The 27683-nt window shown below is 42.4% G+C and overlaps 1 long non-coding RNA gene across 1 annotated transcript; it reads left to right on the plus strand.

Moving 5' to 3' along the window:
- The first annotated feature begins 6553 nt into the window (after positions 1-6553).
- LOC108954910 lies at positions 6554-10450 on the plus strand. Its single transcript, XR_001980931.2, has 4 exons — positions 6554-7168; positions 9056-9324; positions 9771-9916; positions 10005-10450. It is a non-coding gene; the product is annotated as an uncharacterized LOC108954910 (long non-coding RNA).
- The last annotated feature ends 17233 nt before the right edge of the window (positions 10451-27683 follow it).

Here is a 27683-nt window from a genome sequence, read left to right on the forward strand (position 1 = left end):
AAGTTTGGGGTTTTTAGTGGTAAAAAAAATAGTTTGGGATAAATTTGTCATAAATGTACCCAGGTTTGGGGTTTTTCAGGTATTAACCCTTTAAGATTTTATTATATTTTTTGAAAAAATTTGAGGATTAAATTGCATTTTATTGATAAATTTTATGACTTTCAATATACTTCTTTTATGGGCTTCTTCTTTTTTTCATTCTTTTTCTTCTTTTCTTCTTTTGCTTTTTTTTTTTTTAAATCCTGAGATTTCTTGTGATCGGATTATATTTTTCAATGCAAAACATGTTAGACTCTTTTTTTTTTTTTTTTTTTTAGAAAAAAAATTTGAGACTTTAGAGAGATACAAATGTGCACACGTATATTCACTTATAATTACTCTCGTATTTTCTTTTTATTTTGAGGGATATTTTAGATTTCGACACTAAAAATCCACTTGCTTTGTAGAAAGTAGACGATTTGAAGAACATTTCTCTAAAAATATTTGTTTATATCAGTTGAAAAATTATTTAGCGAAAAATATTTTTATTACCAAGAACAATTTATAAATCAATATTTTCGTGGACAACAAAAATATTTTTTGTTTTTAAAATTATATATTATCTGTTAAACATTTGAAGAAAATACGAGCATGATATTAATATAGAAAAAAAAAAAAAACTCAAGTGCCATTTCACTAGTCACTAGATTGGGCGAACTCGAGGGTATGGTATTTGGACGTGGGTTTTAAGGCCATCGTGAGCATTCGATTTTCAGCACGTCTAACGATTCCTCTTGTTTTTGTTTGGTAACAGTATTCGTCCCATCGTACACTCTTCATCCGTCCATTTCTCCATTGTTGAAATTTCCAAGAGATACACTAATAATTTTTTAAGATAAAAAGCACCAAAAATTTCAAACTTTACCCTCCATAACACATTACCAAACTTTTTTTATGATGCAAAAAACCACAAACTTGTACTTATGTGACACATTTATTCCAAATTTGTACAACGTGACACATTTACTCTAATTTTTTTTTTTGGTAACACTAAAAAACACCAAGTTTATATTTATGTAACACATTTACTTCGGAAAAAAAAAATTTGGGGTTTTTGGTGTCATTGAAAAAAGTTTAGAGTAAATATGTCACAAAGGGCAAAGTTTGGGTTTTTTTGTATCATAAAAAATAATTTAGGATAAATGTGTCGCTCTGAGTAAAGTTTGTGGTTTTTTTTTATGGCTTTTTCCTTGATTTTCAAAACTACAAGGAATAGCTTCTATTTGCATGTTGTCTGACATATTCAAAAATACTTATGAAATTTTGAAAGACATAAAAGATCTTTTGGGCAACTAGAAATTGACGGTAATGATTGAAGTTATATAGCCTATGCGGAAATTTCATTTCATTTAGAGAGAAATGTGAAATTCCTGAATGATTTTAAAAGAATGACTGTATAGTCAAATACATGCTAATTGTCAATAAAGAAATTACTGGAAAAAAAAAAGATTAAACTTTTTTTTTTAAATGAGCTGGGTGTGTTGCACTTTTAGGTGTTTATAATCTGTACACCATACTTGGATGATAGTTTGATCCAATTAGAAATTTGCATGGCCCATAATTGAAGTCTTTTTTTTTCTCCCAACATGCTCGTAATTAGAAGTTTATATTTACCACATCTTTACAACTTGTATCTTTACTAATCCATTGGAAAAAGCGACGATGGCGTAGTGTAATCAAACAATCATCACTACCTCATGTCGTGAATCTCATCCTACTTGACATCACGTGTATATGCATCTCGCTTTCGATTAATAGGTTATATCATATGTTGCTACTATGTGATGTATCCCTTAAATTTAAAGAGCAAAATTCCAAATATAGAGATGTAATATATTACTCTGATTGCAGCTTACTTACTCTTGTAAAACTTAAAAACCGGTCGTGTTAGTTTAAGATTGTGCGGGACATATTCATTGACGAAATAGCCCCAACATAAATAATGTGGGATCCACAACATATACTCAATTGACTTCTTCAAATTGCTAAAAGCAAAGGTGATAATTCATGATATTTTATTGGTTAAAGTGGTAAAACAACTGAGGCTTTACCTCTCGAGAAACAATAGGTTTTAAATTGACTTCAATTCAATAATCCCATTGGCATTGACAGAGTAATTTCTCAATTCATTCCTAGTGCCAATTTAGATAAATGCCTTTGATCATATCCAAAAGTTAAAAGACGCCTAATGGTAAAACAAATAAGAGGCTTGGAAGATTGAAATTTTTTTGAAAAGGAGTAGTTTCCTCCTACTGCAAGACAGAAGATTCGATCGGCAAAACGGCTGCAATAATTGACCTCGCAAGAGACTCGAATGTGTTTGCTTATTTGTACTCCGCTCGGTGGTTTATACTTACATGTTACTCTTTTTTCTTTTTCTTTGACTAATTCGATTCTATGTTCTCTTTTCAATTTGTTCTTTTTTTCCCATTTTGAGGAATTTTTCCTTTTTGATCTACTCTAGATCTAGAAGCCTCTCTCTCTCTCTCTCTCTCTCTCTCTCTCTCTCTCTCTCCCCTCTCTCTCGTGAGATTTCTACCTTGATATAGTCCATATTTAGGGATTTTTGCACTTGTTATTTTGGGTTTCACTTCTCTCATGTTTCATTGATGCACAAATCTAGTTTCAAAGGAGACCAGAAGAGCTTTATGAAGGTTTCACTCTCACAAGTGTTAGATCTATATTTGTTCAACCTCATTACTATGAATGATGATGGTGTTGAGGACGCCGAGTTTAGGTGCACATTATTGAAAGGCAAAATCATAGCGATAGTCAAAGATCTCGATCTGTGCTCATCATTACGGAAAACAAATTCGGTATTCAAACGATGATTTTGGTTTGAAAAAGTCACATATCTACTCTTTAAGCATACAACCTCTAACTTTATTATGATGATTCATTTTGTTATTCAAATATATGTGTGAAAATGAAGGAAATATTACTTTAACAAAAGAAAATCATGCCAAATTTAGATTGCCAGTAAACGACTATCATAGTCAAACAATACACAATAAAATGAACACAAGAAGCAAACTGTCTTGATCCATTTAGCTCAAGTAGATACGGCCAGACAAAGAAGAGGTCCATACCTGCTATAACTCGTGGTGCTCGGCACCGTGGCGAGGGAAGCGGGTGGAGTCGGCTCGGGTATAAGTAACTAGATCACTAGGGAAACGAAGTCGTGGAAATGGCAAACAAATGGATCTCGCGCTTCTTTTGACGATGTTTTGTACTTTTGATTGTGCTTTGTGTTACAAAACCAACGGCGTTGTCGTCCCAGCAGAAGATCACGGGCGTGGACAGCAAGTGTGTCCCACCCTGCTTTTTCTTTATATGCACCTTCCTCGTCATTAACCTCATCACCGTCGCCGCTGCTGTTGCAGCCGTAGCCGCGGTCGCCGCCTTAGGAGGGGCAGTATGGCGTCATCTGCAAAGAGGCCGTGAGGCCACCATGTGGTGGAGATACGTGACCCCTTGAAGAAGATGCCGCTCCGACTCGGCACCTTCGGCACCCCGAGGAGGCTGCCCTCGCCAAAGACGACGCCGCTGGCAGCCTCTGCGGCTCGAATGCCAAGACCAACTTCCCTCCTCCTCCCTCCGCTGCCTCCGCCCTCTCCCTCGACCTCTTCAGCGAGTTCCTCCCTATGGCGGTCTTGAGCTGTGGCGACGGGCTCCGCAAGCGTGAGGGGCGGCTCTCCAATTTGTTTTTTTGAACGGCCCTTTTGTCAAATTCGCCTTACATCAATTTTGAGTCACTGTCTGTTCGGGCCGTGGATGGCATCTTTCCAACATCCGAAAGGGCAAAGCCTAGATGGCACGGTTTATGTTAGCCTGTCGTATCAAAATGGCATTACAATTTACGCCAATAATCAACGAGTCTGTTGAACCATATTCCCTCACCATTTCGAGTTCCTTCCTAATCGGGGCTTTCATTAATGAGGTCATAATCATGAGCTCTTCTCGTCGCTCACTTTTAATTTTAATTTTGTTAATAAGTAAGGTCCCACAAGAGATCGGAGGGAAGTGCAACCCTTCGATTTCGGAACGAACAATGATCTCGTTCTTGCGACGACACTGCCTTGGGACCCCAAAACATCGTGGGAACAAATATTTCTTGGACAGTATCATCGTGGTACAGGTCGTAAGGCCATATAAATTACAACCAACCATCTAGTCGCTATATCGTGTTGGGCATATGAATATACTTAGGGAAGTACAAAAATAAAAGTCATAAATTTATTATATTGTTTTTAATTCAGTTTATTTCACCAATTTAGGTCGCAACTATTATTGTGTACGTCGATTGTCTTACATAACACATCTGATAAGGTCACGATGGCCTTAGGCAAGGGCTGCCTTACCCCCATCCAATGAGGGCAGCCCTTGCTGGCCGAAATGAGGGAAAAAAAGAAGAAGAAAGAAAACACAAAAAAATCATTAAAATATTATTAAAAAAATGTTCACATCAGTGTTGATAATGCCACTAGAACAAGTGACATCTATATCAACGATTTCCAACCTAAATTGACTGAATTAATACCGATTGAAAATTTTTAGAACTAAGTTGGACCAATTAAAAAGTTTATGACTGAATTAATATCAATGCAATAAGTTCAAAAATTTTCCAGTGCTTTTTCCAAATATGCCCCCATACATATACTTTTGAAGAACTTTCAGAGTGTGCTTTTAAAGCGGGTTTGGAAGTTGTCACCATAGAACTTTTGGCAATTTCAATTTTTCTTTCTATCGTGAATTTCAGAAAAGTTGGATCTCTTCGTTTGTGTTTTTCTTTCAATTTTTTTTTTTTTGGTGTTCGTGTTTGCCCCCTACGAAAAAAACCAAGAAAAATCAGCCGTTTCGAAAAATGGGTTTGTTTTAACGTAAAAGTGTTTTGTTAATCTAAAGAAAATGTGTGCATTGAGCTATATGAGGACTGAAGTAGCCTCGCTCAATCTTAAATTACCGCGAACTCACTAAAAGTCAAGAAATAAATTTATAGAGATTATAGATTACCTTCTTTATACTTTCTATATTGTGAAATCTAGTTTCACTTATTGAAAGAACAACAAACGAAAATAACTACCTCTAACCACCAAGAAACATGCGGCGCCAAGAAAAGAAGTAGCTACATCTTTTCCTCTTAAAACCTCTTTTTCCCTCCCTCCCTCCCTCTCTCTTCTCATTCCATTTCCAATTGCGTACGACCCGTCTGCTCCGAAAACTAAGAAGCGGCCCTGCTGCTCCCTCCTCGACCAGGAGGATATCGACTACACCCTTCGAGGCTTCAATGAGATCACCCTCCCGTCCCCTGATCTGGCCGCGCTCGAGAATGTTAATGGGGTCTTTAGGGCTCCTAATGGCAAGAATCGCGGCAGTTTGGGGGTTGACATGTGATAGTTTGATTTTCTACTTCTGTTTTCAATTGAATAAATCAGGCTTTTCATCGACATGTCTATAGTATTATTCTCTGAGCTGATCATTCATGAGATAACTAGACTAGTTGGGAAAGCCATTAAGGGATTTTAATGCAACAGGCTTGAGAATTCGACTAGGAATCGATTGCTCGACTATGTTAGTTTGCAATGGTCATTGCGACATAGTTGAAAATCTATCAAAGACCGGAAACATGTCGATTCGACTGAGGTGTGTAATTAGGCATAGGTGGTTCCATTTAATTACAAAATCCTCGTTTATCGGCACTAAATCGATTTTTCTGTCGTTTTGGTACCCTGTGCTCGTATATGAAATATTGAGATTTTCATGATAACCGAGGATCGTCAATGAGTCGGAGATGTACATTGTGGCTCGAAAATAATCTACCATGGGTCAATTGCACCGAAAATTCTCAAAAACTATCCCATAGTTTAGGTCGCGCTAGAACCACGTCTGACTGAATTTAACTACGAAATTTATTCCAATTTTAGAAATTGAGGACTCTAAAGTGTCACGATTAATTTTTAGGAATATTGTTACATCTTTCCAAGGTTTATTGACGACGGGAATTGTTGGTGAAAAATTCAAATGCAGCAAATTAAAGGAATGGGAGAGAGGTCATATTTTAAATGGATTTTAGCCTTTATTATGGAACCGTGGGAGGGAGAAATTATAAGGACATAAATGAGGAATTGTTCTTATTAACTAAGTTTATGAAATGGTAAAATGAAAAAAAAAAGGAAAAACTTCTAGAAATGAGGTAAATTCGTATGAAGGCCTAAGACTAAGAGATTTCACCACTATTTCACTTTCATTTGGGTTTAGTTTGAAGGGGATAAGCTCATCCAAGGATGGTAGGTCCCTTAGAGTGTTGGGAACACAAATTCCATGGAAAAGAAACAGCAAAAGGTTGTGGAAAGTAGAGAAGGGATCCTCCATGGTCCTTTTTCTCCTCTCTCTTCCCTCTTATGCGCGTACCCCCCTTACTGCCGTGCGTATATATCTCTCTCTCTCTTCCTTCTTTTCATTCTTCCCTTTCTTTTTCTTTTCCAACTGTAAAAAGCCTCGTCTTCTTCTCTTTCGCACGCTTTAGTCCCCTGCTTCGGTCCCCTGTTTTAGCTTCACCTTGAGCAACAAAACAACAACTGAAAGAACAGAGGAGTCCTCTGTTTTGGTGTTGCCAAAGCTAGAGCAGCAACCATCCATGATCCGAACTGCCCTTCATGTTTCGCTTTTCACTACTTTGGCCCTTGTTTGTGATTAGTCACCCTCACCAGCAAGCCCACAACTCACCAAGACTGGCGTCACTCTAGCTTCCTTGTGTTGGAAGCTCTACAGCTCTGTCCACTGGTGTTGTCACAACACCTCAGCTCATCCCTCCTCTGTTGTAGCTCATCCCCACCATCGAAAAACCCATACCTCTCAATTGTGTTGCTGTTCAGCTATCGGAGCACAAGCGGGTTTGAACCAACCCATCGGCAAGCAAGCCAACGCCGCCGCGTCGCAGCCACGCTCTTGCAGTTGCAACTCTTTCACTACTCGACTTCCACCGGTCGGGAGCCAGCCCTCTCAGCCATGAGCCGAGGGCTTCCTAACTCTATTCCAAGCTGACCGGAGCCACTCCGACGTCCTTGGAGATTGCGGTGTAGCTGTTGTTGCTTAGTTAGTAACGGTAGCTCCGGTTTTCCTTAGTAAGGTGAGTTGTTTTCCTAAGGCTTGATTATGGGCTGTGTACCTCTATTTAGGAATTTAAATAAGCTAAAGAAGGTTTAGATGGGATTAAATATAGCTTAGTATTAGTTTAGAAAGGTTAGATTAGCCATAGAAAATGCTTAGTCTGTGTTTAAATAACAAGCTCAAAACCTTAGAGGATAGTTTAGCCAAAGGCAAAGACTGTTCTCCAGAACTGATTTTTAGATGCTTGCGGTTTGCTATTTTTGTAGACTGAGATGTGTTGCGATTTTGAAGTGATTTACTTCTAAAGAAATGTTTTAAACCTCTTCAATCATAACATATATTTTTCTCAGGATTTTTGGGAATTTAAAGAAGAAGATTTTAACTCTGTTATCTTTACATAGAAAGTCGGACTATATAGGAAATCATGACCTGTTGGGATTCTAGGGGTCTTTACTGACCCTTAGGGTTCGAAGTTCCAAACGGTTTCTTCACAAAAGTTGTTTGTTACATATTCTAGTTTAACATACTCGAATTTCAGATCAAACAAACCTATTTTGGACCCCAAAATAAGCTGATTTCGGAAAATAGACCATCTGGAAATGGATTTGGTTTTGGTGCTAGATTGAGTGAATTACTGGGACGAATTCAGAAGAATCTGGGTCTCGGCGTCTTCATGAAAAATGTTTTTTTACATGTCCTTTGTCACATTTTCAAATTTGAGAATTTTTCGAACTCGTTTGAGTTGATTTCTGGTGTTAAACTTGGAAGTGCGCAAATGGACAGTTTTTACTGGTTAGAGTAGGTAGTAATGTATGATTGTTTTTAATAAAATGCTTGTTGGAAATTTGCTTATTTAGAATATGGTTGAGATGCACAATTAATTGTTGAATTATGAAATTGGATAAATGCATATGCTACATGAGAATCCGTCACGACCTTTTGGGGCCAGATGATACTTCTTTGGGAATGCCCCAAGTCAACGGATACCGGTTGCAGTAAATGCTGGATCAATGCTCCTAATTGGAATGCCGTCTAGATGTAAACGTTGCCATGCTCAATAGTGTAAGACGATGCCCGGCTGTACCGGATGACCATTATTTGTTGGGTTGACCATATCCAGTGAATTGAAATTTGTCGAGATGCATGAATGATTGAACTTGAGGGACCTAATTAGGAGACGGAATTGGGTGGTGCGGTATGGGACGTACCATAACAATTTAGTCTGGTAATAGGAGGCCCGTACTATTGTGTTAATATTTACATTCCTACATATACATCTGTGGAAATATTAACATGATATATGATCTTGATACTGTTATGTATGATTTGATTGATACTAATGTGCAGGGAAATGTTAGGGTTAAAAGAATTGTGAGAAATGTGACTAGGTTGCATGTAGAGTGTACTATTTTCCTAATTGAGATTTAGGGAATGAACTCGTTGAGATGTGATCTCACCCCGTTGTGGGCTAAATTCTTCAGCTCCCTAGATGGAAGGTCGCTAGGCAAGGAGCAGAGGGTTATAGGGAGTGATGTATGGATGCATCAGTAGTTTCTGCTAGATACTGACGGGTCTGCCGTCTGATTTGGATAATGGGTGACCACTCACCTTGATCTATCGAAGAGTCTGGTAGGGTTATAGATAGAGACTTGGCCCCATAGACGAGGAGCTCGGATCGTAGTTAGCCTAGAAGCTCTTCATTTTGAAATACACCATGTCGTGTTAGACTCTTCTGTATATAATCACTGCTGTAAAATATGTGTGGTTTGTAAAAATATAACCTTATGTTTGCTATCCCATTTATGTGTTGTTTGGAGTTTATGATTTTGCTTCCGCATGCTTAATAAAAGGAATGGGTCGGCAACAATATCTGAGATGTTGCAAATTTTAATAATCGACCATTAAGGGATGGGCATGTGCTCGAGGTTCGGGTCGTGACATGACAACATGGGCTTTGCATCGCCAGAGAAGCTAGTTTTCGGAGTTCAGTGAAGGCAACGAGTCCTTTGCCGGTGAGAGGAAGCTCTTCATCTTCACTTCCGCCCAAGTTGCCACTACAGAGTACGGTGTCTGAGCCTGCCCCATACGAGACCCCCGGGTTTCATTAATTCGTTCTCCCAAGGGTCTGGCTCCAGCGGCAACCACGGCATTATTGAGAAGAGGCGAGACTCCAGGGTCGGCTTCTCTAACTCTCTTGATGTTTATCTCTGATTTGATGGGTAAAAAATCTTTTTTTTTTGGGTATGTTCATACCCATTACAAGATTCTAGGTACTCTTGGTTGACTGACTCTGGATATAGTAATTCTTTTCTCGGCATAGTTGTATGCATGTCAATAGTGAATCACACTTTTTATTGCTGTATATGATCTCAGGCTTATTTCGCGAGAATGGTCTTTGTGTTCATCTGGTGAATGATATCATTTAGACCTTTTTTCTGGTTGTGCAAGTAGGGACATGGAGCAAACTATGCTAGTTTTGGTCATCTGGGTCTTACAACAAAACAAAAATCAAATAAAAATCAAGTAAAACAGCAATTGAAGCGGTTTGTGATTTCTCACAGGCTCTGATATGGTGATTTGGGAGTCATTTCTTTGATGGGTTTTCTTTTTGAGCAATGCAGAGACTGAGAGGATGAAGCATCGCCTTAAGGAGATGCACAAGTGGTGGGATCATGTGATGAGCGAAGCCTGTGAGGACGATGGACCTGCTGAACAAGGCAACAACGAAACCACAGAAGTCTGATGCGCATGAATATGGAGAAATATGGTTACGCATGATAATTACTGCCCTAATGTTCATTCGATGTAATAAGATTAGGACAAAATTTGTCATTCTAATTCGTTTTGAATTGCAGATTGCGCAGCAGGAGAAGTGCGAAGAAGCCGAGGAGGAGGAAAATCACGAAGCTGTGGCCATGGGAGTCATTGGCAATTGCTTGTCTCTCGATCTCAATTGTCCTTGCGGGAAAGGGTACAAGATTGTGCTCTTTGGTAAGAAGTGTTACTACAAGCTTGCTTGTATGAGTTTTTGGCAAATCTCAGACAAGGATGTCTTCCTCTATTGCTAGTCAAGTTTGGTCATCAATAAGGGATCTTCCTGCAGTCCCTCGACCTACGGTACATTGTTTCGAAGGTATACTATCTTGAAATGAGAATAGCGATGTTCGTATTTGTTAAAGGGTAGTTTAGTCTTCTTTTGTTGAAGGGTAATTTAGTCTTCTTCATTGTCAGTGAGCCCTAATACTGACTATATATATTAATGTAATTCGTAATTATGAAAATTACAATTTCTTCTCTTTCATTTATGTGGTATCAAAGCCACAATAGTAAACCTTTTACCCTAACCACCGACGGTCATCGTCACATCGTCGAAGAAACCATAGTCATCGAATGGTGACATCCATGACGCTCTAGCCATTGCTGCCAAGGCTTGGTGACGAGATCTGGCATCATTTGAACCATAGCCATGGTTGCCTATCCTTGCTCAAAGAGCATCCAATGTGTCGGACTTTCAGAGCACTTTGAAGCGATAGATTATGAAGTTCTCTAGGTGATGTGGCCAAGGATTGCAAGTGCAGTGAATGCAATCATTTGAGAGTTTGATTGATTTGTTTCATATGATGATTAGTGAATTCACTTCTCAATGAAGAGTGATGTGGGTTTGTTTGCAATTATGAAATTTTGATAGGTTTTGTTATTGATCTAGAACTTTGTTTTGGATGGCTTAGTGCCACTTTGGATATTTGAATAGTTTAATGTCTTAAGGGATGACTTATTATTTAATGCCGATTTAAATTTTCTATTTATTATTGAGTTATGGCTAAGAACTCTAAACCTAGCGTGAGCATGGATACGGTCTTACTAATTTGAAGTTGAGTTCTGTCAAGTTAGATGGGACTAATTACCCTTCTTGGTCTATGGCAGTCAAGATGTATTCGTTGGCTACTAAACAGTTGAGTTATTTGACTTCACCTCTACCTTCGGATAAATTAGACAAAACAAAGGTTGATGATTGGTGCTCTGGTGATGCTGCCATTCGGACATTGCGGAATACTATGGATTCTAAGATTAATCCTCAGTCTATGTGGTGTACATCAGCCAAAAGCCATTTGGGACAAATGTGCTCTTATATTTTTAGATTGAGATAACACAACCCATGTATGTGATGTTTGGGAGGAGTTATTTGATCTACGTACATGAGACATGTCTATATTCGATTACTATTATATGTTTACCACTCTTTGCGAGAGACTGGACACTTATTTGCCTGTCACTGATGACGTTAGAGAGTTGACCAAGCGTCAGGAAGATATGAAAGGTTATTTCTTTGGGTGGTTGGTCTTACTCATTCTTCTCTGTGACACTAGACTACTTCTCAGAGTACTCTTCCATCAGTTGATGAGGTCTTCTCTTAGGACCTTCGAAACATGCCTACTTCATCATCTACACTCTATTATGCACCTATAGCAAGTGCTATGGTTTCTCAATCTTTTTGGTGGTCATGGAGGTTGGGGGTGTGGTTCTCGTGGTCATGGTAGATCTGGTTCCTCTCCAAGTCATGGTTGTGATGGCAGTAGAGGTGTTGGAAGTTCATGTTATTATAACCACTATCAACGAGCTAGCCATACTGAGGCTTATTGCTATATTTCAACATCCCTAGCTTCATCCATAGGCTACTCATGCCAATGTGTGTAAGCCTCTAGTGCAAAAGGTTCTTAATCAGTCACAATAATTGCCTAGCACCATCTTGTTGTCTTGCGTCGAGTATGAGTCCTTAGTACGTCCCCACCAGGTGGTGGATTCCTTAACCCCTACTGCTACTTTGACACAGATTTCTTCGGGTAGTTCGTCTTGTTTACTCTCTTCTGCGCCCACTTCCTAGGTCCTACAGTTGGGTGCCACCAATCATATGAATGGTAACTCTAACTTATTATATAGTATTACCCTAATGTCACCTGGTTCTGTTACATTTGCTAATGATTCATAGTCCCATATCACTAGTCAAGGGGATGTAACCTTGGGTCCTTCTCTTTCTCTTTCATCTGTTTACCATTTACCAACTTTCCCATATAACTTGCTTTCTATTAGTTCCCTAACTAGATATTTGAATTGTTTCTTGACATTCATCTCCACTTGTTGTGTCTTTCAAGATCTAAGGATTGGACAGACGATTGGTGGAGGGCATGAGTCTAATGGGCTGTACTACCTAAACAAAGACCTTATTGCTTCTGCCATTTAGAAGTGCACTGCCTTTGATTTCTTTCAAATGCATTGTCATATCGATCATCCACCACTTGATATACTTCATCATTTTTCTCCTGTTTCATCGTTTATGAGTCCTATCCAATGCGATGCTTGCCAAATTGATGATCTTTCCCTTCCCATGTCGGAGTCGTGTGTCAAGTCCTTTTGAGTTGGTCCATTATGATGTTTGGGGACTATCTTATGTCAAAGATATGTCTGGTTATAATTACTTTGTTACGTTCGTAGATGATTACTCCCACTTAATGTGGTTATATTTAATAAACGATCAACTTGAAGTTTTTTTTTCTTGTTTTGGTATATTTTACTTTGAAATTCTCAATCAGTATCATGTTTTTGTTAAATGTTTGCGCTTCGATAATGCTAAAGAATATATGGCTGCTTCCTCTAGTTTGACTCCCTAGTAGAACGGGGTGGCGAAACGAAAAAATTGCCATCTCTTGGATGTTGCTTGGTGTCTCATTTTCCATATGAACCTCCCCAAAACATTATGGGGGCATGCTATTCTTATAGCATGCTATCTCATAAATCGCCCCCATCCTTTGTGTTTCGTGGAGGCATACCTTTCTCTACTCTCCATCATATAAGTCCACTTTTTTCTTTACCACTCTATGTCTTGGGCTGTGTTTATTTTGTGCATCATCTTGCTCTTGGTCATGATAAGCTTGATCCATAGGCTAAGAAGTGTGTGTTTCTCAAGTATTCTCGAACTCAGAAAGGGTACAAGTGTTATAGTTCGGTTAGTCGGCGGTTGTTTGTCTTGGCAGATGTAACCTTTTTTGAGGATCAATCTTATTACTCATCTACAATCCAATCGGTGACTCCTTCTGAGAATATATTGTCCTCAGCCACAACCCCTCTACCACTTGTCTCCTTGTTTGGTATACTTAGGGGGTTGCCCAATTTTTAGTTTACTGACAAGACTTATCAACGGCGTTGTTATGTTCAACATGAGGTAGTACAATCGTCACCTGCATTGGACATGCATGATTCTCCACCAATTAATGCCTCGGCCTTTGATCTGCCAGTTTCTTCTAAGCCTGATCTTACTACTGATATTCTCATTATATTGCGCAAAGGTATGGGTTCTTGCGTCGGTCAACCCAATTCTCGGTTTACCCCATATACTGCTTTGTCTTGTCATACACATACTCTTAACCCTTTTTTTTTTTTTTTTTTTCAGTTTTTATCTTATGATTGTCTTTCTTCTACATATTCCTCATTTGTTGCTTCTTTATTTGCCATGTTTGTGCCAAGTACTACTATAGAGGCCCTTGCTCATCCAAGTTGGCGGCGAGCTATGGTGGATGAAATGCAAGCACTCCAGGATAATAGGACATGGCACCTTACATCGTTACTTGCTGGCAAATAGGTTATGGGGTGTCATTGGGTTTTCATAGTGAAGTTTCAACTTGGATTGTTCTTTTGAGCGTCTGAAGGTGCATTTGATTGCGAAAGGTTACACTTAAACCAATGGAGTCGATTATGATGATACGATTTTTCTTGTTGCAAAGATACTTTCTGTTCGTGTTTTCATATCTCTTGCTATTCGATATGATTGGACTCTCCATGAGCTTGATATCAAAAATGTTTTCCTTCATGGTGACTTGGCAGAGGAGGTATATATGGAGCAACCCCTGAGGTTTGTTGCTTGGGGGGAGTCTATTATTGTTTGTCGCTTGTGCAAGACATTACATGGGTTGAAACAGTCTCCTCGTGTCTAATTTGGTCATTTCACTGATTCAGTTATTTGGTTTGGTTTACGATGTTGTACCGTGGATCATTCTATGTTTAGTTCCACTTAATCTATAGGATGTGTTCTCCTAGTTGTGTATGTGGACAATATTATTATCACCGATAGTGATTTTGTGGGAATACAAAAGTTTAAACAATTTTTACAGACAGAGTTCAGTATAAAAGATATGGGTTGTTTGCAATATTTCTTGGGCATTGAGGTAGCCTACTCACGTGATGGTATCTCATTATCATGGTGGAAATATGTTCTAGATATCCTTAGTGAGATTGGTTTCTTGGAGCTAAGCTTGTTGATACTCCAATAAATCCTAATGTGAAACTTGATGCAGAACATGGGACTTACTTCATGATCCGAGTAGGTACTGGAGATTAGAGGGTAAGCTCTATTATTTAACACTGTCAACCAACCAGATATTTGTTTTGTTATTAGCGTGGTTAGTTAATTTATGAGTGCTCCTCATACTACATATTAGGAGGCAGCGCTATGTGTTGTTTAAGTACTTGAAGGGAGCATCAGGTAAAAGGATTATGTTCAAGAATAATGGACATCTTAGGGTGCATTCAGTGACGTTTCTGTTCTGGGAAATAATTTTTTTTCAGAAACATTTTTTTTTTGTTTCTGAGCATTTAAGCACATTTGGTAACTATATAAAATTTTTGTTCCCGGGAAAGAAATTCGTTTGGTACGACCCCAAATATTTTTATGACTTATAATTTCTTTTAATTTATTGATAATTTTATTACTTTTTTTTTCTTTCTTTTCCTTCCTCTAGTTGGTCGCTAGTCGTAAACCGACCAAAGAAGGGCCGGTGAGGTGCCTCCCCAGCCACGACGAGGCTCGGGGGGCTTACTAGTGGCCGACGAGGTCACCGGGCCTCATCTGGCCGGTTGCCGGCCGACGCCGAGGTCGGTGACCGACTAGGGGAAGAAGGGAGGATGAGAAAGAAAAGGAAGAAAAAGGAAAAAAAAAAAAAAATCTTAATTCTTGTTTCTTGAGTTGTTCCCTAGAACAAGAAGTAGCTTCTTTTTATTTCTTGTTTTTGTTCCAAATCTGTTCCCGAGAACAAAAAAACTTACAAAACGCATTTCTATTCTATTTCTACTCTCGGGAATAAAAGAATAGAAATACTTGTTCTCGGGAGCGTTACCAAATGCACCCTTAGTGTCACTGGCTACTCTAATGCTGATTGGGCTAGATATCCTCTTAATAGGAGATCAACTTCTGACTATTGTGTGAGAACAATACGGGGAAGTGGTTACTGTTCATCGACTCTCTTTAGGGGGGCGATTTTGGTACCGTTCATCGCTTTTGGCTTGCGCTCGGCCCGGGAGCTACAGGCATCCATCTGCTCCAAATTTTGGAGGGATTCCTCCTAACCCATCAATTTTGCATCTCACCGAACAGATCGGCCCGACTCTTCTTCTTGGCGGAGATCTAGCTCATCTTCTTGAGGGTTGTTTACTGAGTTGCTGGGGTCGGTTGTTGTGGGCCTGCTCGAGTGGCTCCTAGGGCGAATCTTCGGCCTAAAGGTGGGGGTAGGGGTTATCCATCATCCTCTTCCCTACTGGTGGGCCTGGTATGGATTCTTCCCTCTCGGTTGTACTGTAGAAGGCAGAGTGGCTGTTTCTGCTTGCTAGTGTTATGGTGTCTTCTTCGATTGAGAAGGCCGTTGGCTCTGGTAGCGGGAAGGGCCTCAACTCCCCTCCTCCTAATGGTGCAGACCACTTGGCTGGGAAGTCTCAAGTTCCCCGTAGAACAAAGGAGAGTGCACCGAAGGGTGAGAAGGCCGAGGGGGGTCATTCCTCTAGGCCTCCTTGGGTTGATAGATCAAGGGGTAAGAGTCGATTAAGGGCTCCTTCCAAATGGGCCCCAAGCAAGCATGATCTGTCCTCCAAGCCACCCCAATCCTGATCATGGGCCAATGTTGCACGGTTGGCAGCAAAGGGCTATGAGCTCTCTTATGTTCCGTCGACTCTTGTGGATGGGAAACCGGTTGTCAATTTGACGAAGGAGGTCCTCTAGGCGGCGGATCCTAAATAGAACAAATTCCTAGTTGGATACTTTGTCGGGAAAATGCTCCCATTTTAGCTTACAGAGCAAACCTTAAAGAAAACTTGGGGTTCGAGGCTGGTTGATGTGCTGGCTGACGACCAAGACTTCTATTATTTTCATATTCCTAACTGTTGGTTTGTAGGAAAATTTTGGAAGAGGGTCCCCTCACTGTTGCTAGAGTTTCGCTCTTTTTGGAACAATGGAAGCCATTAATGGAACTGAAGAAGTGACAATTCGCCGTCTTGATTTAGGTAAGGCTCAAGAACTTGCCCCTTGACCTTTGGTCCGCACTAGCGATTGGTGTTATTGCTAGCTCTGTGGGGAAACCCCTTTTTGTGGATCAACGCATCGAGGAGAAAATGATGATTTCTTTTGCTCGTGTATGTATTAAGATTCAAGCAAACCAGCCTAAGGTCTCTTCGGTGGAAGTAAATGTCAATGGTGTTCCTAGGGCCATTGCAATTGAATTTGAGTGGAAGCCAGTGGAGTGCTGTGGGGTTTTTGGGCACAAGTGTGCTACCCTTGCCCTTGCTCGATCCCCTTCGTCCCCGACGAATCATCACCTTACCTCTCTTGCTCTGGAGATGGCCCGACCTTCCGCCTCTGACTCGGCAGCGCCTGGTGCCCTTGATCAGGGCTATAAGAAGGTTAATAGCAAGAAGAAGAAGACCGTACCTCCTCTTCTCGATACCTTGTCCGCCCCGATTGATGATGGGAGGTCCTTGAAGCTGAAGATAATAGCGATTGAGAAGAGACTGCTTATATCCTACTCTCGAAAGAGCCATAGAGGCCAGTTGATCATATCTAAAATGAATGAAGATGCCCCTTCTTTGGATGGTGATGTCCTTCTATTGGAGCATGATGTTCATGCTTTGGATGGTCTGGGTGAGGGGGCTGAGGTCTCTAACCTCATCTCTTCCTCAGATGACGACATACTTTCTCCTTGCACCTTTTTGAAGACGGCTGGGATAAGAGGCTTGCCCTTGGTCCGGACCCACCCCCTTCCTCTATGCAAGACCAGTTGCTTGCCTTAACTCCGGATCCCCCTTCGGAGGCACGGTCTCCTTCGCCTATTACTAGGTGAAGCTCCTCTAAAAAAAGGAGGTAATCCTTCTTCCGGTTCCTTTATAAATATGTATATAGGATGTTGGAATACTAAGGGGCTTGTTGCCCCTCTTAAACAAGTGGAAGTGAGGAACTTTATTTTGACGAATCGATTATCCTTGGTTGGGTTAGTCGAGACTAAAGTACCTCATCATCTCTTTAATGCTATTATCGACTGATGGTGAACTGGTGCTGGCACATCAACTCGGAGTTCTCTGATAGAGGCAGGATTTGGATAGGCTGGGATCCTGCTGCGGTTTCTTTGGAGCCTCTTTCAGTCTCGGATCAAGTGTTTCATGGGAAAGTTTGTTGGTTGGATTCAAGTGCGACCTATGTTGTCTCTATCATTTATGCTGGGCATTCTTTTACTTCTCGGTGTCCGTTGTGGGAGGATCTGGTGACTAGGAGCTCTTCCCTTCAGGATGTGCCTTTGATTGTCATGGGAGACTTTAATGCAATTAAGGATCCCTCGGATGGGGTGGGTGGCTCTGACCTTTGGTTGCCATCCTTTGATGAGTTTCGGCAATGTCTTGATCAGGCGGAGCTGGAGGACCTCAGGTATGTGGGTTTTCGGTTCACATGGTCCACTTCTTCAGGTCCCACACGCAAGATGAGGAAGATCGATAAAGTTTTGGTGAACTCGTGCTAGAGCCAGGTGTTCTCCTACTCAGAGGCTTTCATTTTTACTCCTGGGATCTCAGATAATTCACCTATGCTGGTTAAGGTGGAGAAGCTGGTTCTTCGGAAAAGGCCGTTTAAGTTCTTTGATTTTTAGATGTAGCATCCAGACTTTGATTCAATCGTGAAATAGGTGTGGGAGGCTTTGGTGTCAAGGGTGCCTATGTTTAGGCTAGTGTGTAAACTGAAGGCCCTAAAAGGTCGTCTTAAGTAGTTGAACAAGGATTCATTTGCCAACATCTCTATTAGGATGTCCGATGCGAGGGAAGCCTTAAAGCAGACTCAAGTGGACCTACTTCAAGATCCTACTAGTGTAGTTCTTGCGGACCTGGAAAGGGTTCAACGTCGGGCCCTTTTGGAACTTTGATCCCAAGAGGAGTCATTCTTCAAACAGAAAGGTCGTATCAGATGGCTCAATGAGGGTGATCGAAATACCAAGTTCTTTCACAATTATGTTAGTAAAAGACAACTGAGGAATATAATTCTCTCGGTGGTGGATGACTCAGGTAGCCAAATCATTGACCTTCATTTGGTCTAGTAGCATTTTGTGGACTTTTTCCGCGACCTCCTCTCACCTCAGTTAGATCAAATTACCACAGCGATGTCGGAGCTTCAGGATGTTATTAGGACCCAGTTGATTGATGACCGGGTCCTCCTTCTTGATCGGCTGGTTTCAGATCTTGAGGTGCGAGACACCTTCTTCTCCCTTGGCCGAGGGAAAGCGCCCGGACTAGATGGCTTCACGGTGGAGTTCTTCAAGAAGAATTGGGATACGGTGGGTTAATTGGTCACGGAAGCCGTAAATGACTTTTTTATTTTAGGGAGGCTCCTTAAGAAAATCAATAACACCATCCTGGTGCTGGTTCCCAAGGTTCCCAATGCAACCATGGTTGATGATTACAAGCCCATTGCTTGTTGCAACACGGTATGCAAGATCATTGCCAAAGTGTTGGCGAATAGGGTGTCTGCTGTGCTCAAAGATCTGGTGAGCCCCTACCAAAGTGCTTTCATTAAGGGACAACGAATTAGGGACAATATCCTCTCGGTGCAGGAAATTTTCACTGGTTTTCATGTGGAGCCTTGTACCCCAAAGTGTGCTATCAAGGTTGATTTTAGGAAGGCATATGATACCGTGAATTGGCAATTCCTTGAGAATGCTCTACTTGCCTTCAGGTTTCCTAATCGACTGGTTCAACTCATAATGACTTGTGTCAGGACTCCTTGCTTTTCCATTGTGCTGAATGGAGAACTTCATGGCTTTTTTTCTAGTGGCGGGGCCTTCGTCAAGGGGATCCCATATCTCCTTACTTGTTCACGTTGGTGATGGAGGTGCTTTATGGGGTTCTTGAGAGGTGCTTGATACAGTCTGAGTTCAGATTCTTCTGGAGGTGTAAGCTTACTACCCTTTCGCATCTATTCTTCGCAGATGATGTCTTTCTTTTCTGCGAGGGCCACATGCCTTCGATCAAGCTTCTTAAGGAGGGTCTGCAATAGTTTTCGGGTTGGAGTGGCCTCCTCCCAAATTCGAGAAAAAACGAAGTGTTCCTCTTTGGTGGCCTTCCATCTCTTCGGGACAATATCTTGAATGAGCTTGACTTCCAGGAGGGGTCACTTCCAGTTCGGTACTTAGGTGTTCCAATCATCACATCTAGAGTGCAATCCTGGACTCTTCAATTCCCACCCTTTCCTGGTCATCTTCAATTGATTATGTCAGTTCTCCATGCCATTTAGGCCTACTAGGCTAGTGTTTTCATTCTCCCTACAACAGTCTGGATGAGATAGAGCAAATTCTTAGACAATTCCTGTGGAAAGGATCTCACTTGGGGAGAGGGGGTGCCAAAGTTTCCTGAGAGGACGTTTGCCTTCCTAAGGTGGAGGGGGGCCTAGGTATCCGGAGATTGCGCAAGTGCAATAAGGCGGCTATGCTTAAGCACATCTGGATCCTATTCTCTGAGAAAGAATCTTTATGGTGTAGATGGATTCACTCGACCTTCTTAAAAATGAGGAATTTCTAGGTGGGGAAGAAGCCGACTTTGTGTTTTGGGCTTGGAAGAAAATTCTACAACTCAGGATAGAATTCCGGCTCTACTTCCATTGGAAGATAAGCGATGGTCTCAACACTTCGCTCTAGTTTAACAATTGGTACTCCAGGGGTCCTTTGAACTTAATATTCACAGATTCGCTTATCTATAGATCTGGACTTTCAAGACAGGCTTCAGTGGCTGACTTTTTTTTTTTTAGAATGGCCACGCTATACGGTTAGTGATTGCAACTTGGGATTCGCCGCTCCCTTCTTTGGCTGATGCTAAGGATTGGTTTTGTTGGAGGGAGAATTCCTCGGGAGTGTTCTCGGTGGCCTCGGCTTGGGAGCTTATAAGGCGAAAGAAGGATCGAGTTAGTTGGAATGGTTTCATCTGGAACAATGCCATCCTACCTCGATATCAATTTAACCTTTGGCTCATTACCAAGTGAAGGCTGCCTACTTAATCCCTTCTCATGGCTCATGGTAGGATCGATGATGCATTCTACCCTTTCTGTGAAGAGGAACCTAATTCAATTGATCATTTTTTTTTTTGGATGTCGCATTACGTTGCGTATTGCCTTCTTTTGGGCGACCAGATGCGGACTCCCTTGGAGTAACAAGCCTTGGGAGGAAATGCTAACTTGGGCCACTACCTTCCTTGTGGGCAAGGAGTTCCAAAAATGTATTGTCCGTTTTTCCTTTGGTGCACTCTATCACATCATCTGGAAGAATAAGAATGATATCCTTTTCAGGGGTGAGCCCGTTTCTACCTCGACCATGAAGAAGCACTTTCTCAAAGTCGTTCAAGATAAGGCTCTCACCTACAGGAATGTGGATGACTCCATTAGAAATAGAATATTACAATGGTTTTGGGAGTTGGATCCTTCCATCTTCTCCTCTGTTGTTTATACACTGGCTAGTTAGGCCCTTGGTGTTTTTTGGGTGTGCCAGCGCCTCTTGTGATGGCTTTGGTCCTTGTGCTTGCCACTTGGCTTTTTTTTTTATCGGCTTCCTTCCACTCTTTATGAGCATGTTCATTGGGAGTGTAAGTTTTTGAAGCTGAGGGTTGTATAGTTTTTTTTTGTGGTAAGGTAAGAGATATAATAAAAAGGGGAAGGAAAAGCTATACAACCCTCGGCTTCAAAGAACTTACACTCTCAATGAACATGCTCATTAAGAGTGGAAGGAAGCCGATAGAAAAAAGGCCAAGCAGCAAGTAAAGGACCAAAGCCAGCACAAGAGGCACTGGCACGACCAAAAAACACCAAGGGCCTAACCAGCCGGAGTACAAACAATAGAGGAGAATATGGAAGGATCTAACACCCAACACCGTTGTAATCTTCTATTTCTAGTGGAGTCGTCCACATTCCTGTAGGTGAGAGCCTTATCTTGAACGACTTTGAGAATGTGCTTCTTCATGGTCGAGGTAGAAACGGGCTCACCCCTGAAAAGGATATTATTCCTATTCTTCTAGATGATGTGACAGAGTGCACCAAAGGAAAAGCGAGTAATACATTTATGGAACTCCTTGCCCACAAGGAAGGTAGTAGCCCAAGTCAACATTTCCTCCCAAGGCTTGTTACTCTAAGGGAGTCCGCATCTGGTCGCCCAAAAGAAAGCAATACGCGACGTAATGCAACATCCAAAAAATAAAAAATCAATTGAATTAGGTTCCTCTTCACAGAAAGGGCAGAATGCATCATCGATCCTACCATGAGCCATGAGTAGGGATTGAGTAGGCAGCCTTCGCTTGGTAATGAGCCAAAGGTTAATTTGATATCGCGGTAGGATGTCATTGTTCCAGATGAAACCATTCCAACTAACTTGATCCTTCTTTTGCCTTATAAGCTCCCAAGCCGAGGCCACCGAGAACACTCCCTAGGAATTCTCCCTCCAACAAAACCGATCCTTAGCATCAGTCAAAGAAGGGAGTGGCGAACCCCAAGTTGCAATCACTGACCGTATAGCATGGTCGTCCTCAGAAAAAAGGTCAGCCACGGAAGCCTGCCTTGAAAGTCCAGATCTATAGATAAGCGAATCTGTGAATATTAAGTTCAAAGGACCCCTAGGGTGCGAATTGTCAAATCAAAACGAAGTGTCGAGACCATCACCTATCCTCCAATGGAAGCGGAGTCGGAATTCTGTCCTAAGTTGTAGAATTTTCTTCCAAGCCCAAGAACACAAAGTCGGCTTCTTCCCCACCCAAAAATTTCTCCTTTCTAAGAAGGTCGAGTGAATCCATCTACACCATAAAGATTATTTATTAGAGAATAGGATCCAGATGTGCTTAAGCATATCCGCCTTGTTGCACTTGCGTAGTCTCCGGATACCTAGGCCCCCCTCCACCTTAGGAAGGCAGACGTCATCTCAGGAAACTTTGGCACCCCCTCTCCCTAAGTGAGGTCCTTTCCACAGGAATTTTCTAAGAATCCGCTCCATCTCATCTAGCACTGCTGCAAGGAGAATGAAAACACTAGCCTAGTAGGCCTAAATGGCATGGACAACTGACCTAATCAGTTGAAGACAACCAGCAAAGGATAGGAATCAAAGAGTCCAGGATTGCACTCTAGATGTGATACACCTAACCAGAATGGCATAATCCACTTTCCTAAGCCTTGAAGTGATGATTGGAACACCCAAGTATTGAACTGGAAGTGAACCCTCTTGGAAGCCAAGTTCGTTCAAGATATGGTCTCGAAGAGATGGAAGGCCACTAGAGAGGAACACTTCGCTTTTTTGCGAATTTGGGAGGAGGCCACTCCAACCCGAAAACTGCTACAAACCCTCCTTAAGAAGCTTGATCGAAGGCATGTGGCCCTCACAGAAAAGAAATACATCATCTGCAAAGAAAAGATGTGAAAGGGTAGTAGGTTTACACCTTTAGAAGAATTTGAACTTAGACTGTATCGAGCACCTCTCAAGAACCCCAGAAAGCACCTCCATCACCAGCGTGAACAAGTAAGGAGATATGGGATCCCCCTGACGAAGGCCCCGCCCACTAGGAAAGAAGCCATGAAGTTCTCCATTTAGCGCAATGGAAAACCGAGGAGTCCTGGCACAAGTCATTATGAGTTGAACTAGCCGATTCGGAAACTTGAAGGCAAGTAGAGTATTCTCAAGGAATTGTCAATTCACGGTATCATACGCCTTTCTAAAATCAACCTTGATCGCACACCTTGGGGTATGAGGCCCCACATGAAAACTAGTGAACAGTTCCTCCGCCAAGAGGATATTGTCCCTGATTCATCGTCCCTTAACGAATGCACTTTGGTAGGGGCTCACCAGAGCTTTGAGCACGATAGACACCCTATTCACCAACACTTTAGCAATGATCTTGTATATCGTATTGCAACAAGCAATGGACCTATAATCATCAACCGTAGTTGCGTTGGGAACCAGCACCAGGATGGTGTTATTGATTTCCTTCAAGAGCCTCCCTGAAATGAAAAAATCTTTTACATCTTCTGTGACCAGTTGACCCACTGTATCCCAATTCTTCTTGAAGAACTCCACCGTGAAGCCATCTGGTCCGGGCGGTTTCCCTCGGCTGAGGGAGAAGAGGGTGTCTCGCACCTCAAGGTCTGAAACCGACCGATCGAGGAGGAGGACTTGTTCATCATTCAATTGGGTCCTAATAACATCCCAAAGCTCTGACACCGCTGGGGTAATTTGATCCAATTGAGGCAAAAGAAGGTCACAGAAGAAGTCCACAAAATGCTGCTGGACCAAATGAAGGTCAGTGATTTGGCTACCTGAGTCATCCACCACCGAGAGAATTCTATTCCTCAGTTGTCTTTTACTAATATAATTGTGAAAGAACTTGGTATTTCGATCACCATCCTTGAGCCATCTGATACGAGCTTTCTGCCTAAAGAATGACTCCTCCTGGGACCGAAGTTCTAATAGGGCCCGGTGTTGAACCCTTTTTAGGTCCGCAAGAACTATATTAGTAGGATCTTGAAGTAGGTCCACTTGGGTTTGCTTTAAGGCTTCCCTCGCATCAGACGTTCTAAGAGAGATGTTGGCAAATGACTCCTTATTCAACTGCTTAAGACGACCTTTGAGGGCCTTCAATTTACACACAAGCCTAAACATAGGCACTCTCAACACCGGAGCCTCCCACACCTGTTTCACGATTGAATCAAAGTCTAGACGATGCATCCAGAAATCAAAGAACTTAAACGGTCTTTTCCGAAGAACTGGGTTCTCCACCTTAACCAGCATAGGCGAATGATCTGAGATCCCAAGAGCGAGAAAGGAAGCCTCAGAGTAGGAGAACACCTAGCTCCAGCACAAGTTCACCAAAACTCTATCGATCTTCCTCTTCTTACGTGTGGGACCTGAAGAAGTGGACCATGTGAACCGGAAACCCATATACCCGAGGTCCTCCAACTCTGCCTGATCAAGACACTGTCGAAACTCGTCAAAGGATGGCAACCAAAGGTCAGAGCCACCCACCCTATCCGAGGGATCCTTGATCGCATTAAAGTCTCCCATGACAATCCAAGGCACATCCTGAAGGGAAGAGCTCCTAATCACTAGAACCTCCCACAACGGATGCCGAGACGTAAAAGAATGCTCAACATAAATAATAGAGACAACACAGGTCTCACTAGAATCCAACCAATGAACTTTCCCTTGAAATGCTTGATCCGAGATCGAAAGAGGCTCCAAAGAAACCACAGCAGGATCCTAGCCTATCCAAATCCTGCCTCTATCAGAGAACTCCAAGTTGACATGCCAGCACTAGTTCACCATCAACTTGCCAGTAATAGTATTAAAGAGATGATGAGGTATTTTAGTCTTGACTAACTCGACCAAGGATAATCGGTTCGTCAAAATAAAGTTCCTCACTTCCGCTTGTTTAATAGGAGCAACAAGCCCCCTAGTATTCCAACACCCTATATACATATTTACAAAGGAGACGGGAGAAAGATTACCTCCTTTTAGAGGAGCTTCACCTAGTAACAGATGGAGGAGGCCGTGCCTCCGAAGGGGGATCCGGAGCTAAGGCGAGCAGCTGGTCGTGCATCAAGGAAGGGGGTGGGTCTGGAACAAGGGCAAGCCTCCTATCCACATCCGTCTTTGGAGAGGTGCAGGGAGAAAGGATGTCGTCATCCGAGGAAGTGATGAGGTCGGAGGCCTCAGCCCCCTCTCCCGGACCATCCAAATTAGGAACATCATGCTCCAATAGAAAGACCTCATCGTCTAAAGAATGGGCATCTTCATTCGGCTCAGATATGATCAATTGTCCTCTTTGGCCCTTTCGAGAGTAGGATATAGGCAGTCTCTTCTCAACCACTATTGTCTTCAGCTTCAAGGACCTCCCATCATCAATCGAGGTAGACGAGGTATCAAGAAGCGGAGGTACGGTCTTCTTCTTCTTCTTCTTCTTGCTTTTAACCTTCTTCTAGCCCTAATCAAGGGCACTAGGCACTGTCGAGTCAGAGGCAGAAGGTTGGGCCGTCTCCAAAGCAGGAGGGGCACGATGATGATTCGTTGGGGATGAAGGGGATCGAGCAGGGGCAGGGGTAGCACACTTGTGCTCAAATACCCCACACTTTTGGCACTCCACTAGTTTTCACTCGAATTTAATTGCAATGGCCCTAGGAACACCATCGACATTTACTTCCACCGAAGAGACATTGGGCTGGTTTGCTTGAATCTTAACACATACGCGAGCAAAAGAAATAATCCTCTTCTCCTTGGTGCGTTGATCCACGAAGAGTGGTTTCCCCACAGAGCTAGCAATAGCACCAATCGTAGGTGCGGACCATAGGTCAAGGGGCAAGTTCTTAAGCCTTACCCAAACTAGGACAACGGATTGTTTGTCCTTCTTCAATTCCATTAATGGCTTCCATTGTTCCAAAAAGATTTGAAGCCTTGGTCGTCAGCCAGCACATCAACTAGCCTCGGACCCCAAGTTTTTTTTTAAGGTTTGCTCCATAAGCTGAAATGGGAGTCTTTTCCCAAAAAAGTATCAAACTAGAAACTCATTCCATTTAGGATCCGCAACCTAGAGGACCTCCTTCATTTGATTGACAACCGGTTTCCCATCCACAAGAGTCGGTGGAACATAAGAGAGCTCAAAGCCCTTTGTTGCCAATCACGCAACATTTGCCCATGATCGGGATTGGGGTGGCTTGGAGGAGTGATCATGCTTGCTTGGGGCCCGTTTGGAAGAGGCCCTTAATCGACTCTTGCCCCTTGATCTATCAATCCGAGGAGGCCTAAAGGAATGACCCCCCTTGTTATTCACACCCTTCGGTGCACTCCCACCTGTTCGGGGAACTTGAGTCTTTCTAGCCAAGTGGTCTACACCATTAGGAGGAGGGGAGCTGAGGCATTTCCTGCTACCAAAGCCAACGGCCTTCTCAACCGAAGAAGCCGCCATAACTCCAGCAAGCAAAAATAGTCGCTCCGTCTTCTATAGCACAGCCGAGAAGGAAGAGTCCATACCAGGCCAACCAGCAGGGAGGATGATGGTGGTGGACGACCCCTACCCCCTCCTAGGCTGAGCTTCACCCCAGGAGCCACTCAAGCAAGCTTGCAGTAGCTGACCCCAGCGACTCAACAAAAGTCGATGGGTTAGGAGGACTCCTTCCAGGCCAACTAGCAGGGAGGAGGATGGTGGACGACCCCTACCCCCTCCTTTAGGCCGAGCTTCACCCTAGGAGCCACTCGCGCAGGCCCGCAGCAGCTGATCTAGTGACTTAGCAGACAACGCTTGGGAAGGCAAGCTAGATCTCTGCCGAGCAAAAGAGTTGGGGCAATTCGTTCGGTGAGGAGCAAGATCGATGGGTTAGGAGGAATCCCTCCAAAATTTGGAGCAGATGGATGCTTGTATCTCCTAGGCCGAGCGCACGCCAGAATCGATGAACAATACCAAGTTCGCCCCCTAGAGAGAGTCGATGAACGGTAACCACTTAGGGGTGTGCATGGTCCGGGTTGGGCCGGTCCGCCCCTTAACCCTAAGACCAATCTGCACAGTGTTGGTCCTCAATTTTTGGGACCAAGGATCAACCCTATTGAGCTTAGGACCGAGGACTGGATCGACCTAATGGGTTCGGTCTGGTTCCAAGGTCAACCAGGGACCAATCGATAATTTTTTATTTCATTTTTGTATTACTTAAAAAAGCGATTGAGAATCGACCTGACCCAATGGGTTCGGTCCGATTTCAGGGTCAACCCAAGACCAACCAATAAGTTTTTATTGTATTTTTTGTACTCCTTAAAAAAAAAAAAAACGATTGAAGACCAAACTAACCCAATAGGTTTGATCCGATTTCAAAGTCAACCCAAGACCAATCAATAATTTTTTATTTTGTACTCCTTAAAAGGGCAACTGAGGACTATACTAACCCAATGAGTTCGATGATGAGCGAGATCAGCTAAGAAATGCAAGCGGTGAGGGTCAAGTGGGGTGAGCATCGAACATAATAAGCATTGAATGCCGACTGAGAAGTAACAAGCCAAGCAAGCATTGAGCGGCGAGCGGCATGAGTGACCCAAAACGAGCGAGGCGAGTGTCAAGTGGTAAGTGGAGAAATTGTTTATTTCGATTTTGGCAAATTGAAGACTAAGAGGACAAATAAGACAGAAGAGAACAAATACTAGAGGATGATGCCATAAGGAGCTATTTATGCATTTTTAGACGCC

This window comes from Eucalyptus grandis, chromosome 8 (assembly GCF_016545825.1).
Source record: "Eucalyptus grandis isolate ANBG69807.140 chromosome 8, ASM1654582v1, whole genome shotgun sequence".
In the NCBI taxonomy this organism is placed as follows: domain Eukaryota; kingdom Viridiplantae; phylum Streptophyta; class Magnoliopsida; order Myrtales; family Myrtaceae; genus Eucalyptus; species Eucalyptus grandis.